Raw genomic sequence first — 17,082 nt, forward strand, 5'->3', positions numbered from 1 at the left:
GACATCGTTGGTACAAATCGATTCCTTTAGGCCTCTGAAAGTAAATGTTCAAAATTGTGATATTTCCCAAATATCGCGATATTTCCGAAAATCGGCCACCTCAGGGGTTAATGTGTATGTAAAAACTTGTCTGTATTTTTTTCATTTTATTTTTTGCAATTATCTGGCGGACCACCAGGCGCAGCCCCGCAGACCACCAGTGGCCCCGCGGACCACCGTTTGGGACCACCGTTTGGGAACTAAATGCGCTAGGGAATCTGATGAAGTAGTATGTGAAACGCGTATCCTCCTGGTGGTGTGCGCTGGAACATTTCCTTTGGCCCCTCACTATAAGATAACGCTTGAAACACGCTTCAAGCCTTCAACGTAGACGGCACGGTGGCAGCTGGACATAAATGCGGAAACGTCAGCTTGACGAGGGCGTCCCAGGGGAGTCCCCACCAGCAAAGTATACTCGGGCATAGCCGTCACTCTCTCCTGTTATCTCCCCATCGATCTACGTCGTAGTATACTACTTGTGCTGTTTCACGTCAGCTGCACACGAGTCACATTTCTAGAGAGCTGCACGCCGCCTGCGCTGGCAGGCTCTTTGGCTTTCCCACCATGAATTCCCGCTTTATTTGAATAGCAATTTAAATCTGCAATCTCCAATTTCCATTTATATTAAAAAGCGAAAGTGAAAGACATCATGAAATTGGCTGAAAGAGCAGTTAATACACGGGCCTGACAGGATAGGGTAAACACAGATCCTCGAGTGGAATACAAGTTGAAGAGCTTATCTCTCAAGGTAGTGATGCAACAGCCTGGCACAGACTTCAATCATATAGACCTCATTAGTGCATGGTTGAATCAGCACAGCAGTATGCAAATTTAACCTTTTCTAAGCCAGGTCAATCAGGTCATATAAAAAATAAAGTAAATTGACTTGTTTTGCAGTACATTAGAATTGAGTCATATGCAATGTTGTCACTGTTCAATTCTCAATCCCTTAAAGGAACACTCTGCCCATTTTCAACCAGCTTTGTATGATTAGAACATCAGTAGTATATCAGAAAACTGTAAACTGTTTTGAAGTCTGTCATTTAATTTGACAGTTATTGGGTGTTAAAGTGTGGACCAGTGACATCACTGGTCCACACTAACTCAAATTAATTACTCATTAACTCAAATCAACTCTCAATAACTGTCAAACTAGATGAATGATGAATAGTTTGACAGTTATTGAGAGTTGATTTGAGTTAATGAGTTATTAATTTGAGTTAGTGTGGACCAGTGATGTCACTGGTCCACACTTTAACACTCAATAACTGTCAAATTAAATGACAGACTTCAAAACCGTTTACAGTTTTCTGATATACTACTCATGTTCTAATGATACAAAGCTGGTTGAAAATGGGCGGAGTGTTCCTTTAAAATCATGTTATATGTCAATGAATAGTCATAGAGGCCATTTACACCTGGCGTTAACATGCGTTTTCTGCCATCAGATTGCAATCTGATGGCAGAAATGGTTGTCCTCTCAATCCGCATAAAGTTGCTGTATCCAGATTGAGAGGACACATTGCATTTACACTTGTGTTTCAATGTGTACACGATGCATCCCTGACCACCTCCGTCCGGAGGTGGTTTGGCCGATCAGATTGCAATCCTTCTTCAATGCGTTTTGGGGGCGTTTACACCTGTACTTTCAAGTGATAACAAAACACAATCTGATTGCAATCTGATCACAGAGAACGCATGTTAGTGCCAGGTGTAAATGGCCTCATTGAGAAGTCCCGGACGTTGATAATGGTCAATACGACGTTTGTGTTCCAGGTGAGAAGCCGTTCCAGTGTGAGTTCTGCGAGCGCCGCTTCGCCAACAGCAGCGACCGGAAGAAACACTCGCAGGTCCACACGGCCTCCAAGCCCTACGACTGCAAGGCCCTGGGCTGCACCAAGTCCTACACGCACCCCAGCTCCCTGCGCAAACACATGAAGGTCCACGTCAAGTCCTCACCTACCTCCGACCCCCAGGACCCCTACGACTCCATCCTGCACCACCACCAGCAACACCAACCACCTCACCAGCACCACCACCACCACCAGGCCCTCCTGGAGCCGCTCGACCTCAAAATGCATCGCCACTCGCCGTCGCTCGCCGACCATTTCCCTCCCTTGTCCGACCGCGACTTGGATAGCGACTCGGTCACGGGAGTGGACCATAAGCTCCTCCTCCGGAGTTCGTCTCCCATGGCGATGCCCCTTGACCTTTCGCTGTCGGGCCTGAAGAGCCGGCTGGCCCAGCAGAAGCAGCAGGGCGCTAGGACCCCGCGGAGGAGCCAGCGGTCGGTCAACCCGGCCTTACCTCAGGTGTCTAACATCAAGGAGTGGTACGTCTGTACCAGGACTACAGCGCAGCACTTCCCTTTACTACACCCGGACCATATCAAATCAGAACCTAGAGACGACGACGACGGGTACAACACGTAGGACAGACCGAGCGCTCCGTTTGGAATTGGGGGGGAAAAAAACTGACATTGAATATCATGACCAGACGCGCAGGTCCAGCCAGACGATGGTGTGTGAAGTCATCTTTGCTATGCTCATTTCCAATAGGGTCCTTATAGTAGCAGTAGTGGTTCAGCAGCACCGCTCTCTCGGGTCAAGTGGATCAGAACCAGTGGTTATCTGATCATACCGGTGTTGTGATGATCAGGCTGTGATCAGATAGGAGCTTTTTTTTTACCCCCTCCTGCTCAATTGCAAAGCTCAGCTGTGAGTGTCGCTAATGACAAACACCGAGGTCAGAGGGCACGAGGAGCGTTGCCTCATACGTTAGCTAGCTAACCTGATGTAACACAGGTTATAATATTGAAATAAAATTATTATTATAAATTGTGAGGAGGTTAGCGATGTCTCTGCTTCCTCTTGAAGAAGAGGACGAGGAGCTCATTGTGATATAGGATGTGGGTGCATGCCCTCCTAGAGAGAACAGAGCATCCACAGGTTTCTACTCTCATCCAAGAACTCCTCCTAGGTAGAGATGTTTCAAGGGCTATTTTCCCATTGATGTTCAACTCAGAGCCCAGAGCAGCGCCCCAAAATCCACCTCATCGGCGCCTCCTATGCAGCAGGTGCATATGACATATATAATATGGCAGCATATATAAAAATGACTGAAAAAACAAAAAGTGTCCTATGTGATCACGGCCTGATCCAACACAGCTAGCATCAGTGCAGTGGGGCCTCGGCTTGAGGACAGTGTGACTGTTCCCTCTTTGTGCTGGCCATGAAGTCCCTCCTCAGTCGGGTAGTCATACAGAAGGTTGTGCGATACGTCCAGACAGACAGTAGTAATCCATCTCAGACTGGATGTGAACCTTGGATGCAATCCGAAGCCGATTGTTTGTAGGTATACTGACACAGGTTTTTAAAATGCCGTTCTAAATCATATCAATTACAAGGGTGATTTGAGAGAATCTTTTGGTCACAATTTCACTTCATGATAGGGTGGGCAGACATAACCGAGTTAATAATCACTGAACTACTAGTGGACCTTTTTGTGTTCCCTTTGGCCATCACGACGTCAAGGCAGATAGTTCTGCGCTCCTTTAGTGAAAGTAGAATTTGATTATTCAGCCCCAGGGTGCGTTTGAAGTAATGGGTCTTTGAAGACCGATTTCAGATAATGATATATTCACTCGCCCATTTATTCTCCCGTGTTTAATATATTCATGGGTTCAGGACATTTTAAAATACGCTCAACAGGAATTTACTTGGAGACCTCTTATTCACAAATTTGTGAATAACGGGACAAATTAAATTCAATCAAAACCAATTATTAGGCTTACATCAATTCCATGATATTATTTAGTGAATATTTGATCAATAATAATGACACTTTTTTTTTTTATCTAGCTTATTCAGTGTTTTTGAGATAGCATTTCAAGTCAGCCTTGTATTTCCAACCTGGTGAAAAGACGTTCCTACAGTGTCAGTCCTCAACGTGACCTTGGTTGTCATGATGATCGATAACGGGACACATCAGAGAGAGAGAGAGAGAAAGCTAAAATCAGAGGAGTTACGGCCCGGAGATTTGATGCATACCTGTCCGAAGAGCGATTGTTGATTAAAATACATTTTCAGCAACAGTTTGGACCCGAAGCACTGCAAGTTCAGGCTTCACAATCAGTCACGAGGGAGGAGCAGTGTTAATTAACACTCTTTGAATAATGTCTGTCAATTGTCAAGTCTCTTATGGAAGGACTCTATAGAAGAGGTTCTGGGCATACACACTAAAAACATAGTGTATTCATCACAACACACTAAAAACATAGTGTATTCTTCACAACACACTACAAACAAGCAAAGTGAAATACTCAGTACTGGTGCTAAGATTCATATTTTTTTTCCGGGGATGCATCTGAAACTTTACACTGCCTTTTTCAGACGGCTTCCCCACAAGTTGGGTATATAGACTGATTTAGACTTGTGTAGACAGATAATAGGTATATAGACTGATTTAAACTGGTATAGACAGATGTAGATGAGGGTTGATTAGATTCCTGTGTCCCCCTGCCTCCTAACCTAAACTCAATCCACACCCTGCTTGCTACAGTGCTGTAACCACAACCGAAAAAACATCCACTATGATACAAATGATTCTGGGATAGCTTTAATAATGATGCTGCCTTCCAGTACAAGTCAGAAGTCAGAAATTCCCAGCTGCACGGTCGTAATTACAACCTGTGTGTTCCAGTGGTCCAGCTTGGAAAAATCAGTGGAGAAACATGGAACATGGACCCCCCACGTAAAATTCTGTTCCCCATGCGACAGCTGATGTTATAGGGAGCCAAAGCAGACGTGTAGGCCAGATGTGGCTAAGTGGCTAGCATGATTTTCAGTTAAAGTGGCTAGCGTGACTTTCAGTTAACGCAGAGTACGGTAGTATGTCGTACTGCAACTAAACAAAGCAATGAATGGTGTTGCCATTCACCTTTCAACACACTCCATAATATAAGCTTTCAGACGATTTGCACATTCCTGCTATTTTAGGCGTAGAGATCTAAAGAAAATACTTTCTAACAATGGAGAACTACAACCGACGTAGCCGTCACAATATAGAGTGCCAGCTGTAGATAGCGGGGGTGAGCCACCTGACTAGACGCTGTTGCACGTGGGTAGCTTTTTGCTATTCGAGATGCAGTTTGAGTCATAATAGTAACTACCAAAATCGTTTCACAGTAGCCTGTGAAGTTCTAACTGGCTACAACAGTTAGCTAGCTAGAACTTCACAGGCTACTGTGAAACGTTTCCTTTCTGGGAGATGGAACATTCCAACTAGGGCGGCCACGCTAAAGGCCTTCCTGGCAGTGTAGACCAGCAATACATTTTGTTGTTAATTTCAATAATACTGAATGGATTTTTGTTAAATTAATCGAAGTGAGATGCATTAATGTTTACTGCAACATAAAAAAATAAAATAAAGCAATATGCTTTTTCTATTTGCTCATATGAAGTAACCATCCTCCATATGCTGACAGGGTAAAGTCAACCCTAGGGTTGAAATTACATCAACTTTGGCTTCCTGTATCAATGATATACTAGTGCAGTGCCCGTTCGCCCCCCCGCTGCTGCACAGAGTATTGTTCGTGAGTTTATTCAAAGTGTATTAATATTGAACGTGTCCAAATGGCACCAAATGCACATCCTCAGGTCCCCAGCAACACACCCGCCAAGTGTGAATTCGATTGGACGAACGGTTCTCGAGATATGTGAATGACATATACACACACACACACACAGATTTCTTGTTTTGTTTGTAGTATGATTTATTGTAGCATTAGCTAGCCTAGCAAGTTAGCATAGGGACAACGTTAACTAGCTAGTTGCCATAGAACATTAACACCCATTTTTGATGGATACAAGGACATGCTATGCTGAAAATCAAACTTCAGGGTATTTGGTATATTAATGTAGCCTACATCTCAGAAACCTTGGGAGTAAGCTTGTCTGAGTTTCCAACTTGCAGGGCCGTTCCATTGCAGTTTTCCTAGTAAGATTTCAGAATTTCTGACTTCCTGACATCTCTGGAATACAGCATTTGAAGATGTACCAGAATCATTATAATTAATTGCAATTTAGTGGCATTTCTAAATGGATTGCAGGTATAGCATGTCACCAAACACAGACCAAGAACCAATGATTCAGTTTGTACTTGTATGGTGACCGAAGCGCGTGGTCCTCCATGTAGAGCTGACACAGCAAAACTGCCCCTCCCCTCCAATTAATAAATCCTAATTAGCCTGAAGATAGTTTAAGATGGGCAAAATTGCATCATTGTAAATTTTCATCATCTAAAACATCTAACCAGTGTATCATGTGTAGTGAGGATGCAAAATCTGGAGGAGCTGTCCATCCACAGCAGGAGATTGACTTTTTGTACCCACAGAATGTTATCTTTAGGTTGAGCTTTTATACCTAAATAATAGCTTTATTCTCGAGTCACACTACTAGTTCTGAATCAGAATATATGCCTTTACACCCCCCCCCATGACCATAGAGGTTTTTATAGCAGTCACAGGCCTCTTACCAGACAAACTGAGTCCCAAACTGATCTGAACAGAAAATATATTCGGGTAGGATATATCATTTCAAATTTTGTCAGCTATATGAAGTGTCCTTGGTGTATCTTCTCAGACATTAAAACAGTCATAGGTCACCCGCAGGGGGTGCTCTTCACACTTCCTGAAAGATTCGGCGCGATCGCACGTGAAACGGCATAGCTGTGGCCGAACACAATCTCTGCTCACTCGCTCACACACAGAGTTGGCATGCAGCCTCTCCTCTCTCCAGAGGGTTTTCCTAGTCCACTTCCCTGGCTGATTCCAACTTTGCTCAGGTGTGCTCCATCAGTAGCTAACGAACGGCACTCTCCATGGTGCTGAACCTATTTTGGCCACCAATTAGACACTTTTGCCCACTTAGTCGCCCCTATTTGCCTAATTTAAAAAATCCCATCCCATCACCCTCTGCTCGGGACCCCTGTGCCAAATATGACTGTTGTCAGGCCGACGGTGTCTGAGGAAAATGAAACGGAGACGCATACACAGGTTTGCTCATTTATGTGCACAAGATGTGTAAGATGCTAGCAGCTGTCTGCAAGCTGGCTAGCAAACTGACGTATTGAGCCTTCTATCCAGCCCAGTGCTCTTAGCTAGGACGTGAGTTGTAACTCTTTCACCATGTGGGAAGTATAAGGCTCGACCATTGGCTGAAGGGATGAGCAAGGCACAGTGCTGCATGGCTCGTGATTGGTTAAGTGAGAGCTATTTGCCTTGGAGGAGGGCTCAGCACTTGGCAACAGAAGTATTTTGTGTTGAGATGTGCATCTCACCAAAGCTATCTATTCGAATTGGGAAAACCACATTTTTAAATTGTAATAAGTTTTTTTCCCTTATGGTTCAATATGAGCATGACAAATTTGAATTTATGCAACACAAACACTCTCTGCTGGTGCTAATCTCTCAAGTGCTCTTCATATCGCTCACTCTACACTGTCCTTGGCCCAAAATCAATTTTGGTAGCAAGTCGTAAAGGAATAACAATCAGATTTGGTGAAGACGGTTGAATCAAATGAAATGACAAATGTAGGCTATTCAGCACATAAAGACCTATGTCACTTCTAGTTGTGAGGTTTCTCCTGGGACGGCAGTGATGTGTAAATTCCAGATGACACCATATATAACGTTGATTATATACTACCGGTATGTATCAATATAATACGTATGTATCACTACCAGGATAGGGCTCAGTTCACCTCAAATCAGACGTTGGAGAAGGCTGCTCTTCAAAACTGAACACAGAAGAACCCTTTGACATGAGAAAGGCTGTCATACCCACCCTATTAAGAGATGATTGAGAATGGATGCTTTAGCATTAGCCAATCACTTGTACTCTCAATTGACATTGAAATGACTCAACTAACCCCAGCACTTGTTACTATAGAGCCTATAACGGGGATATTGGAGAGTGAAAGGAATCCATCAAATGTTGTGGAAATTGTCCTGTTGGTCAAGTTAGCTGTTAAATGATGAGAATAGACACCAACATCACCCATTTTGTCCCCGGTAAGTCCATGGCACACCAATCAAACGTTCTCCAACAAACAGATGTGTGGCTGTGGTCTGTCCTTGTTTGGAATTGTCTGGAGATGTTTGGTCAGATTCAACATGTCCAATCCTTGTTTGTCCGTGTTTAGCCATGGTGTGCCATGGGATGTAGATTGTTGACTCTGGTGCTCCATGCTAACACGTTAGCACTGTGCTGAATGGTAGTAGGTTCCATGCCAACACTAGCTAAGTGTGGTAGTTTGGTGATGGAGATTTAAAATTGACAAATATGATTACTACTTTCCAAGTGGTCATATAGGAATTGGTACTCAATATTACTTGGCTTTTATTACATGGAATGTAGATTCATAAATTGTTTAAAAAATTTTTTTTTAACAATGTAGCCGATGCCAGGTATATTTTTTGCCGCCATTTCAGGTGAGCGACCACATAATAATGCAGATGGATTTTGAAAATCCCTGCATCACTTTACAGATAAGTTGACCAATGAGACAATCTACTCAAACCTCACAGGATTGCTTTCATAATGATGCAAGTTAGCAGTGCTGCTAATTTGTTTGCTCTAAAGAGAAACTTCTGATAGGCTCAGTACAGCTAGAAGAACACACATTTCCTGTAGTCTCAAAAGATACAGTGTACACACACAGTACAGTACTTTGCTCATGAAGTCAGATACATCTGCAGAATCCCAGATCAGACTATGCTAGATTTACACAGAGGAAAAACAAATCAACGTTTTCTGCCACCCAGTTTTATTCATAGCATTGTTATTTTATTTTCACAATTATTTTTGATGGCATTTCTGCTTCATCAGCCATTGTACAGTGGAGAGAAAAACGTAATCTGCAGTGAAGGACGCATACGCAGGTTTACCCTGGGAAAATGTATTAGACTCGAGTTGAAAAGATTTAAAATCAGATTTTTTTTTGTCATCCTGTGTAAATCTAGCCTACCTGTATGTATGGACTTTACCTTTTAATGTGAGTGTGTCATGACCGATTTGTGTGTGTATGTGTATTAGACTGAAAATGAAAAAATGCTGACGTACTCATGCTCCCACAGACAGCATTGTGTGTGTGTGAGAGAGAGAGAGCGCAAGCAAGGATGGATGTGTGAAACTGAGACTGAATGTGTGTGTGTGTGTGTGTGTTTACACGTATGCAAATGTATGTATACTATGTATTATGTCGAATACTTGCCAATAAGAGATACGAGACTGTGTTTGCCTTTGGTTGCTTATTCCGCCTGTTCTTGTTGTGTGTGTATGTATGTGTGTGTGTGTGTGTGTGTGTGTATGACAAGCTGGCCTGTACCTGCTGTGTGGTTGCTGTGATATTTTATGACTGTTTATTATTGTGTTCAAATCTATTTTCCCATGTTTCCTTATTGACTCATTAAATATTAACATACAAAACCTAGGAGGCATGTAAGTGACTGACTTTTAAATTCACAGACCTTTGTGCAGTACACACACACACACACACACACACACACACACACACTGTGGTTCTCTATAGGTGGGGTGCAGGGATCTACTACTACTACTAAGGTGTCCTTGATTGAAAAAAGCAAGGAACAGTTTAATCTCACTGTAATTTAATATACTAGAAATTATCCCCAATTATACAAGCTATAAAGGGAATTGAACAAAGTTTTGGCAACAAACTGAGATTTTAGAATCCTGCAATAGAAACAAACATTTGAATTAGAATATTAAAGTGATAAGTGTAACACAACTTTACATGGCTTTAAAATGCTCTGTCAAAAGGGCCTTTCTGTGTGGAGTTTGCATGTTCTCCCCGTGCCTCCCGGGGGTTTCCTTCATATTGGAACCCCCTTCACCAAAACATGCAATATCCTGGTTGCTAATGTGGTTCCTCCTCTGGTCGTTAAGGGCGCCTGTTCAGAGGGAGGGGAACTGGTCGGAATAGCGTGAACCTCCCACGTGCTATGTCCTACCGGTGAAGCTTCCTCTGTCAGGTGAAAAGAAGCGGCTGGCTAACTGCCCATGTATCGGAGGAAGCATGGAGCCAGTTTCGGCTCTCCCCAGATCGGCAGAGGGTGGAGTAGCAACCAGGATAAATAAATTAAATTAGCACTAATGGGGGATAAAAATGGGATAAAAAATCGGGAAGAAATATCTAAAAATAAATAAATAAAATGCTCTGTCATTGACTGGCGTTCACAAATAAACTTAACTTGGATTTGTTTAAAGTTAACTTTACTTTTTTTGTGGGTTTTAAGGCCCAGGCTGGATTCAAACCCATAACACATACAGTAACACTGACACTGAAAAAAAAAAAAAAAACTTACCATTTACATTATTTCAACCCACAATCTATATATAAAAGGGGCAATGTGGGCAATCTGTTCTGTTTCAATCTTTGCCCCAGAGGCATTGTGACATCACTGATGATGTCATCAGTGATGTCATAAGACTGATGGATGTAAACTTAAGGGGCACACACACACACCCATGCCCGCACATAAACGTATCCGCAGACCACTTCAGCATTCTAAAAAATCCAGTGGCACTGCCCTGTAGTGTCAGCCCTCCCTGCGATCCTTATTGTTTCATCACTTCCTACGTTGAAAATTGGATTCTCTCCGGTGTGTGTTCTACAAGGGCCTTCTTAATAGCGTAAACCCACAGAACGAGGTTTGAACAAAAAGTGCAAACGGCCCACAGATAGACTGAAGGATGACAGACAGAGAAAGAGACAGAAGAGAGAGAGGGGGGACTTTCAGGAGTGAGGCTCATCGTTGGCATGCTGACGGGTTGCCCTGGCGACGGGCTGCGGTGGGAAGATGGTCCTTTTGTTGCCAATTTGTCTCCCCCATCCACCACAGAGCTGTGACGCCAGACAGAGAATCACTGACTCCATTAGAACAGAACAGAATAGACTAGAACAGAATAGAACCCAATAGACTAGACTAGAACAGAATAGAACCCAATAGACTAGAACAGAATAGAACCGAATAGACTAGAACAGAATCGAATAGACTAGAACAGAATAGAATCGAATAGACTAGAACAGAACAGAATAGAATCAAATAGACTAGAACAGAATAGAATCAAATAGACTAGAACAGAACAGAATCGAATAGAAGTAGGCTACAAATGAGAAAAAGCAGAGTAAATAGAGGCTCTGGGGTCGCTGTAGCTTTGTTTTTTGTTTTTTTGTTTTTTTTGTATAAGTTATGGAATGTTCTCTTTTCATTTTAATGTCTTCTTCTAATCTGTTGCAACTGATGCTATATTAATATACTGAGTTGGTTATATGGAAATGCAACAAGCATACTTAGTGCAACATGCAAGGATGCTGCAATACGATTTGATAAAAAAAGTAACTCAATTTGTAACTTGCGTTACATGACAAAGTAACTTGTATAATATTACTGAAATTCTATTGGTAATAAGTTACATTACTGAGTTACTGCTAAAAGTAATATATTACATGTTACTTTTGTAATGAATTACCCCCAACACTGGTAATGTATACTTTAGTGCAAAGTGTTAGTATGGAGCCTGCTATCACTGAGGCTATCTATCAGTGTTGTGATGGAGCACTGGAGCCAGTGATCTACTGGTCACATCGATGACTCATCTCATCAGGGAATGGATTAGAATTATAAATGAAGTACTCTATGTATCTATCTTAGCCAACCAAAGGGGACACAAACTATTACAAATTTCTGTGTGTGTGTGTGTGTGTGTGTGTGTGTGTGTGTGTGTGTGTGTGTGTGTGTGTGTGTGTGTGTGTGTGTGTGTGTGTGTGTGTCATGTGCTTTCTGACTCCTGGACACTAAACATTCCCATCCAGCAGGCTGTTAGTCACACTCACTCATTCACCAGCTCAGAGAGAGGAAGAAAAGGACATTCGGAAGAGTGCTTGGAGGAGGTGTGTGTGCGTGTGTGTGTGTGTGTGTGTGTGTGTGTGTGTGTCCGTGCGTGTGCGTGTGCGTGTGCGCGTGCGTGCGTGCATCTTGACTCCAGAGAGAGTTGAAAGAGCCAGTCGACCAATCAGCTCCCCCGCTGAGAGCCCCTGCTGAGCTGAAAGGGAAACCCCGCTGAGTGGAATCTGCCCGGAACAACACACAGTCAGTCAGTCAGTCACATACACACACACACACACACCCACACACACACACACACACACACACGCACACACAAGCGCACGCACGCACACACACTGTGTGTGTGTGAAAAGAGAAGATAATAGAGTATGGACGTATTCAGAGACACTGATGGAGGAATAATGGACTGAACTGGCACACACGTTTGTGTGTGTGTGTGTGTGTGTGTGTGTGTGTGTGTGTGTGTGTGAAAAGATGGATGTTGAGCACTAGTTAAACAACCAAGAAAAGACCAGATGTACTGTTTCTGTGTCAATTCAGCCATACGCACACACAGACACACGCACACACACGCACACACACATATACACACACGCACGCGCGCACACACACACGCACACACACAGCCTGTAGCTTGGGTCACCAAACCAAACACCAGACTATAATGTCGGCTCGGCATTGTACGTCTCTGCAATCCGTGGATACGTACGATCTCAATGTACATTTGAAACAAAACGTCGGCCTTTTACTAAAACGTGGCATTTTACGTCTGCAAACCTACAATCGCAACGTAAATTTGACACAAAACTGTGGTTAATTTGAAAACCCTCCCCCACCTTTCCAACGTTAAATGCAAATAAAACAACTTGAACCATTTTGGTGAGGTTTAGGCAAGTAAAACAACTTGGTTAAAGTTAAACTTTTATATTGCACTCAACCCGCGTTTCTCCATGCCATGGGGGAAGATACTCTCTTCCCCCTCCCTTCTCCCTTCTTCTCTCATGGTTGCTCAGGCGCAGTGTCAGGCCAGCCAAAACAAAATGTAAACTTCCGGGTAAAAATGTCAAACTAATATCATTTAAACGAGTAAATAGCCTGACTGATGCACGTTGGAGGAGAAAAAGGTGTTTCAACAAACGAAGCAGAAAAGATTGTATCAAAATACTCGTTGTGATGTTAAGATTACATAATAGTTCAACTGTGGCTGTAAAGCATGACTCAAAATATTTAACGTTACGAGGGTTTTATTTTTGAAAGACCTAAAGCGGACGACCTACTTACATTCTGGCTGACTTGACGCAGTCTATGGGCCTGGGCTGTGGGGTGCACTCGTGCATGAGAGATGGGAGATGCTGTTTCTCTGGATATTCCGTCAATGTAAAGTAATTAACTGTTAAGAAAGTCAAATTTCAGCCTGTGGGAATCACTGAATCACTGACTCGCGCTGGAAAAGGGACGGCAAATCAATAGGAGGAGAAGCAGGGTCGGAAAATAATGCGTTGGACCACCACCAAGATTTATATCGCCATGGCGTGCAGAGCCGTCGCGTAAATACCCACCTCACTTGCAGGGTCGCTCTATCGGCTAAAAACGACCCGGCTTGGCAACTACCAGGGGTGGGCAATTATTTTTCATGGGGGGCCACATGAGAAACCCAGATTGTTGCCGGGGGCCGAACAAATATTGTCATGCCGTAACCCATGGATGGGTAACTTTGATGATAAAGAGGCCAAAGAAAAATTCCTCGCTACCAGGTTTTGCTGAGGGCCGAACGGCGCCAGCGCGAACAATTTGGTGCATTTGAAGCCAGGTTTAGAGGAATAACTAATTTTAAATTAACAGTTGTGATGTCATTATTCAGTCTTAACCACCAATATTTGATCCCTTTCTCACTCACTCCTATGTCACCACCTGCTCTCAGGGCTTGAAATTAACTTTTTTGACCACCTGCCAATATGGCTGCTAGATTTTAAAGTTACCAGCCAATTGAATTTCCACTAGCTGAAATGCTTTTCTTGAAATAAATCAGAATATGAGTGGGTTAATTTAAGCATAAGTATCAGTAAGTGTCCCGGGATGATCCAAGCCTGTGTTGAGGGTCACACGAACAAAAATGCAGTCTTGAAGCTAAATAAATCCAAAACCAATGAGTTATTTGAGTTATTTAAATTTCTACTTCAATGTAGCCTTTTAGTCATAAAGATTATTGAAAGATATTCCATATTCCAAACTGAAATGCTATAACAGAAGTGGAGTATTGGCCAGAATATGACATGAACATTTGGACACTTATTCAGCGGGTATCTTGCATGTTGCGTTCAGGTGCACTGTGTGTGTACATTTTTTTTTTTTTTTTTTTTTTTGCAATTCCATCGCGGGCCACACAGGTGGTGCCCGCGGGCCGCATTTTGCCCATGTGTGAACTAGACTGAAGAAAATGCCACTAGTTTGTGGATATTAGTGGGATTTTTGGCCAGTCTAAAAAGGGGCTTTACTGGCCACATGCTATTTCAATAGCAGTGTTGATATATTATACACGTATCTAACAATGTGATATGCGATGTATTTTTTGGGTTCAGACATGACCATGTTCTACGTATCCATACATTGCAGAAACATACGGAGCCAACATCTTATCTGGTGACCAGGCTGGGGTCACGGGTCAGCTTCGAGCTGTGTGTAATTTGATTAAGCGCGAGAGAGACAGGAGTTAGACCAAAGACCTGAGCTGCAATAAAAAGACTCCAACAAACAAAGCACTTCAAGAGAGAGAGAGGGAGAGAGAGAGAGGGAGAGAGAGACAGGCAGGGAGAGAGGGAGGGAGGGAGAGAGAGAGGGGGAGAGAGACAGGATGGCCCCAAGGCAACAGGCCTCATCAAAGACGCGACAGTCAAACAGCCTACAATGGGACGCACACCCACTCTCCCCCCCCCACACACACACACACACACACACACACACACACACACCTACACACACACGCACACACACACAAAAGGACTCCCACACACTCTTTATTCCTGACAATGCACCTCCCCTGTGTGCCTGTGTGTGTGTGTGTGTGTGTGTGTGTGTGTGTGTGTGTGTGTGTGTGTGTGTGTGTGTGGTGACAGAAGGGGTTTATGGGAAAACCCCTAAAATGTGACAGAATGACAGGAATGTAGAGCGTCATTACTTTGTGTGTGACTGGGTGTCTGTATGCTTACTTCTTTATTAACTTTATCCCTCCAGAGAATTACAATTTAACGAGAAACATCGCTTGCCCTGCGCGCTCATTTCTAGCTCCGCGCGCTGTTCTGAGCATGTGCAGTTGGTCGCGGCACACCCCTCCCTCCTTATATAGTTATATTATTATAGTAGTGAGATATAGGCTCAAAATTCCCATATCGACTAATTTGAAAACACAAAAGAAATCTAGTATTCATTAACTACAAAGAGGCCTATCTATTTTACTACCAGAAGTAGCAATGGTAAAACTACATCTCTTCAACAAAGGATTAAACCTTTTGAAACTGTCGGATACAACTTCAATTCAAGTTAGTCTTTAAAACCCTAAAATTAGTTGGTTGGTGCATTACACTTACTGTCTGCAGCTGATTCCTTGTGAAGAAATAAATTGGCTGAACATGCCCATGCCTGTTTATAGTTTCTGAGTCACCTGAAACAACATAAAGGAATAATTCACACAAAAAAAAGACAATTCAAACATCTGTAGGACCGTAAACGGGAAGCGGAGTTTCACAACCATTTTCGAAAAACATCTTGGCTGTAGTGGAGATTTCCACTTAAGAATGGCATAAATATAATATTTTATTCATGGTGAGACATGATGTCTCATGGACGGACATGATGGGGTTGATGAGGAGATAATGACTTTTGTGTCAACTACCAGTTTAAAATAAACCCAGCCTACAGTATATCCTATTGATTGGCCTAACGGGGGTGCTGTAATTAAAGGTGAAAGCAAGGTGGCATATAGTATTTGTGATTGCCATAGGTGGACTTAGGGGTACATAATGTACATAATATATTCCCAGAAAAATATTTGCTTATGCTTTAGTTTGATAGTTACTTGAAGTGATGATGTTTACTGTTTACCTCAGAGATCTATAGCAGCCTAAAAGAATGCAAGGAAAGGTAAGTAAACTATTCTGGAAATAAAAAAGGCAGGAACCTGAATTGGGGTGGGTTTACCCTCCAATACATCACCGGCTGAATAATACAATGTAGTAAATGTAATCAATAAAGCTACATAGACAGACAGACAGACAGTAAAGCAGATGAAAACACTGGAAGCGTGAAATAGGATCAGTGTATCAGTCTGCCACAGACAAGTGGCACTTGAAAAGACACAAAACACACCGAAAGACTGTCCGCCTCATTCGTTAACCCTGTGTGTGTGTGTGTGTGTGTGTGTGTGTGTGTGTGTGTATGTGGAGAGAGAGAGACAAAGGCTGATTGTATTCCCCTCTCCGACATGTTTACGACAACGTATAGTGGGAGGAAAGGCCATATGGAGAGAAACCGAGAGGTAGAGAGAGAGAGACAGAGAGGGTGAGAGAGTGAGGGAGAGAGGGTGAGAGAGAGAGAGAGACACACACACAGAGGGGGTGAGAGAGTGAGGGAGAGAGGGTGAGAGAGAGAGAGAGACACACACACAGAGGGGGTGAGAGAGTGAGGGAGAGAGGGTGAGAGAGAGAGAGAGAGAGAGAGAGACACACACACAGAGAGGGTGAGAGAGTGAGGGAGAGAGGGTGAGAGAGAGAGAGAGAGAGAGAGAGAGACACACACACACACACAGAGGGGGTGAGAGAGTGAGGGAGAGAGGGTGAGAGAGAGAGAGAGGATGAGATTAACCAGGTAGGCAGGAACATCTTCCACAATAGGGGAGCTAATGCAGCCACATATGAAGTGTAATTAGCGGAACTAACTACTGGTATGTTCCCATGCTACTTCTTTCCATACTACATCATTCATGAGCATTATAATTAGAGAGGTAATGAATAAATAAACTGTGGTGTAATGATACATTCATAAAGTTAAAGATGTCGTTCTTCATTCATGAGTAATCAACACTTACTTAATAGTGGCTGATAGGTTCTCTCAGTTGA

This window comes from Poromitra crassiceps (assembly GCF_964638095.1).
Source record: "Poromitra crassiceps genome assembly, chromosome: 14".
Classification (NCBI taxonomy): domain Eukaryota; kingdom Metazoa; phylum Chordata; class Actinopteri; order Beryciformes; family Melamphaidae; genus Poromitra; species Poromitra crassiceps.